General features: G+C 39.1%; 1 protein-coding gene across 1 annotated transcript in view; it reads right to left on the bottom strand.

Annotated features, from left to right (window-relative positions):
- UBE2N (ubiquitin conjugating enzyme E2 N) overlaps positions 1–4,489 on the bottom strand; it is a 35,915-nt gene that overhangs the window by 8,042 nt on the left and 23,384 nt on the right. The gene's annotated exons all lie outside the window — the stretch shown is intronic.

Raw genomic sequence — 4,489 nt, forward strand, 5'->3', positions numbered from 1 at the left:
TTTGAGACACGTCTCACTCCGTTGCCCAGGCTGCAGTGCAGTCACACGATCTCTGCTCACTGCAACCTCTGCCTCCTGAGTTGAAGCAAGTACGTCCAGCTAATTTTGTATTTTTAGTAGAGACAGGGTTTCCCCATGTTGGCCAGGCTGGTCTCGAACTCCTGACCTCAAGTGATCCACCCGCCTCGGCTTCTCAAAGTGCTGGGATTACAAGCATGGCTCACCACGTCCAGGCTTATCTGTCTCTGCACGCTGCAGGCTGGACGCTGTGGTTCATGCCTGTTAATACCTGCACTTTGGGAGGCTGAGGCAGGCAGGGGAATCACTTGATTCTCATTGATTCTTGAACGCCAGGAGTTTGAGACCAGCCTGGGCAAGCACAGTGAGACCCCATCTCTATGAGAAAAAAAAAAAAAAGGAGTTGACAAATGAGATCACATAGGAAGGCCATAGCCGTTTACAAAAAACAGAATAATTTTTAGATGCATTTTGTGATCCTATTATGTTTAAAAGCAGTCCAAGGATTGAATCCCAAATACAACTGAGGAGTTTAGGGCCATGCATAACAGAAAGTACTGTAGTTATGTTCAGGAAATTAGTTACTAAAATAGACAAGATGGTAAAGGAGTAGGGTATGGATTTAAACGGTGACAAGATTAAGACTAAACGAAGGTTATCTCATCTTATAGAATGCATACAATAGTTAATGATACAGATATTTTTAAAAGGAATAAAATACCACATTAAATTGATCTAATTATCAATAGATCTACTAGGACTTGAAGAGCAAACCCCAGAATCACACTAAACTATACTCTAGTTAGTAAATTGTAACAATTGACATTCCGTCAACCAATCTCTATTAACCAGGACTCTATTATTTTTAAGTTTAAAAATAATTTGTGCTCGGTATAAAGCAATGTCAGGTCTTAGATGTTTTCTGTAAAGCAACGATTAAATTATATACAGTAAAATTATGGGGTAATAAATTAAATAGTATTCTTTAAAAGAGTGTTAATTTGTGTGTGAGAAAAGTTGGTCCACTTAGTAACTTTCTATATACCAGTGCATCCTGTCTACGGTGATTAGGTTTCGCCATTTAGAATATTCTCTGAGACAAAATTGCAATGTATGACCAGTAATATCAACTGTAGATATTTTTAGCTCATCTCAAACAAGAGCTGTCTGATAACTCAGTAACTGCCAATTTCATTACTGAAAAATACGTGTTAAAAATTGAGAAGTAAAGAGCTAAAATTCCTGTTTATCTTTTAACTTTTTTTTTTTTTTTTTTTTTTGAGACAAGTGTCGCTCCGTTGCCCAGACTGCAGTGCAGTGGCACAATCTCGGCTCACTGCAACCGCTGCCTCCTGGGATATTTAGCAGGAGGATATCATCATTGATACCTACTCTGTATACTCCAACCTGTCACTACGTACTTAAGTGATTCTAAAATACTAACACACAGGGTTCTCAGGAAGGTTGCATGTTATGCACAAAAAAAATTAAAGAAAAAATATGCTAAAAATTTATAAAATAAACAGGGTCTCCTTTTTGGGGATCACTAATAAAGCAAGGCAATTCTTCATTATCTACACAATTGTAAATCACTTACAAAAAGCTGCAAGTTCACCCTCTATATGTAAGTGGATATTTTTATTACTTTTTTTGTAGAGATGGGTTGCCCAGGCTGGTCTCAAACTCCTGGCCTCAAGCAGTCTTCCCGTCTCAGCCTCCCAAAGTAATGGGATGACAGGTGTGAGCTACCACACTTGGCCCCATAAGTGGGCATTTAAAAACTGTTACCACCAGCCTTGGCAACATAGCAAGACTCTGTCTCTTCAAAAAACAAAAAATTGGCTGGGTCTGTTGGCATACGCCTGTTGTCCTAGCATACGTGGGAGGTTGATGTGGGAGGACTGCCTGAGCCCAGGAGATCGAGGTTACAGTTAGCTGTGATCACACCACTGCACCTCAGACTGGGTGACACTGAGACCTTGTCTCTTAAAAAAAGTTAATTACCATCAATAGATATTTTCCAGTGCATATGCCTTGCTTCGTTTTATCTGCAAGCCCTGTGTATTTTGCTACATGATTTTAGGTAACATATAACATTCTTAGGAACATATCATGATGTCTCATCACAGTAAAACTGCCTGTCTATTTTCTAGCTGGGATTAGAAACAGAACCAAAGTTTTGCTCTATCTCCCCACTACACGACCTTCCTTACAAATCATAAGGCCTCCTAGAGATACACAAACATCAAAATGGCTGATGAGTTCTTTTCTCTGCAGCACTGCTGTCCAGAAATATAATGCAAGCCACATAAGTATTTTAAAATTTTCTAGTAGCCACATAGAAAATTAAAAAGAAAAAAGGAAAATTAATTTTAATATATTTTATTTAACCAAATGTATTCAAAATATCATTTCAACATGAAATCAGTATGAAAATTATTAATGATGTATTTTATCTTTTTTCACGGCCTTCAATGCCCACTGTGTAATTTGTAGCACATATTAATTTGAACTAGTCATATTTCAACTACTCAAAAGCCACATGGGATTAGAAGCTCCCATAGCAGTCTGGACAGTGAAACACAAGACAATAATGTTATAATGTTACTGCCTTGTCATTGAGAATAATTTAACTTATTTCATATAATGGGTAAAATTTTGTACAGAAACTGTAAAGCATCAATATTTTCCCTTCAAAAAATTCTATACAAAAAGTAACGTCAGAACATTTCACATCACTAATAACAGGAATGCATGTAATAAGAGTTACTGTTTGCTACAGTCACAAGATTGTGTTTGAAAAAAATTTGTGGCAATTTCAAAAAACATTAAATGAACAAAAATTAATTCAAACAAGCTAACTGCATGACAAAAAGTTCACCACGGAGGAACAATTTTTACAGTACACACTACCCCCTAGTGGATGAAAGACATCATCTACTTAACTTCACCATCTTTCCTTTGCAAATGGAAAAACTGATGCTCTTAAAAGTTATTGCACCCAAGTTTGCTAAGGTTTTTTTTTTTTTTTTCTTTTGGGACGGAGTTTCGCTCTTGTTACCCAGGCTGGAGTGCAATGGCACGATCTCGGCTCACCGCAACCTCCGCCTCCTGGGTTCAGGCAATTCTCCTGCCTCAGCCTCCTGAGTAGCTGGGATTACAGGCACGCGCCACCATGCCCCGCTAATTTTTTGTATTTTTAGTAGAGACGGGGTTTCACCGTGTTGACCAGGATGGTCTTGATCTCTTGACCTCGTGATCCACCCGCCTCGGCCTCCCAAAGTGCTGGGATTACAGGCTTGAGCCACCGCGCCCGGCCTGCTAAGGTTTTAAAATTTTTATTATATGATCACTCCTGCAAAACCAAAGCAAGGTTAGCATCCACCAAAACATGTCCCTGAAAAAGACCTATAGTTATTCCAAAAGCAAATAAAACAAAATAGCTTAAGAAAACCAATAAAGGCGAACCACGCAAAACTAGGACGATTTTGTATTTCCTTTCTGCTTTCACCTCTTGTGCCTATCTTGTTCCTAACCATTTAGAGTCCCCCAGATAGGCTAACTGGGACCATGAGAATTTCCTGAAAATGCCTAACCTAAAGTCGAATGGAGAATGATGATTCTGAATACACACCCCTCCCATGTTTTCTTTTCCCCTCTACTCCCACATACTTAAATCTCACAATTTCTTAGGTGGTAGATTCAGAGAAGGAAAAATGGAAGAAGCTATTTCTAAGACTCTGGGTATCAAAGACTAAATCTCAGAGTACTTTAGACCAGGGTATTCCTTTTTTTTTGGGGAAAAGCTTTATTTATAGGTTGACAGGTAACAGGAAGGAAAGTACTCTCTATTCCACTTGAGGTAATAACGAAGAGATAGGGCCAGATGACTTGGGCTAGAAATCTCTATATCCTAATTTTTTCCCTCAACCCAAGACCAGATCAATATTTCTGTGAAGTTCAGTGAAAAGGGAATGGAGACTTGGGAGCCGGAAGAACTTCTGAAAGGCAAAGTAAAGTATATATGATCAGGTTGTATCTCAGGCCTGAATTAGTCTGGAAGTTTCTCCCTTGAACTTTCAGTTTCCTGTTCATTACCACCTCACCATTTACTATAACTATGCACAATAACTGCCGGTTTATTTATCAGGCTCTAAACTATTTAGAGGGGAACCCCAGCTAGTAAATGGTGGCAAATTCTAAATAAATGCTTCTTCAATGAACAAATGTCTGCAATGCTTAGGTGTCACACAAATCTGACGAGGATTACTGTATCTGCTGTGTTACTTGCGAAATGCCATCTCAGGAATAACATTTAAGATTATTTCAATCACTGACAAAGGACAAAAATCAGAATAATTAGGCCGGGCGCGGTGGCTCAAGCCTGTAATCCCAGCACTTTGGGAGGCCGAGGCGGGTGGATCACGAGGTCAAGAGATCGAGACCATCCTGGTCAACATGGTGAAACCCC

Source organism: Cebus imitator, unplaced genomic scaffold, assembly GCF_001604975.1.
Source record: "Cebus imitator isolate Cc_AM_T3 unplaced genomic scaffold, Cebus_imitator-1.0 Scaffold212, whole genome shotgun sequence".
Classification (NCBI taxonomy): Eukaryota; Metazoa; Chordata; class Mammalia; order Primates; family Cebidae; genus Cebus; species Cebus imitator.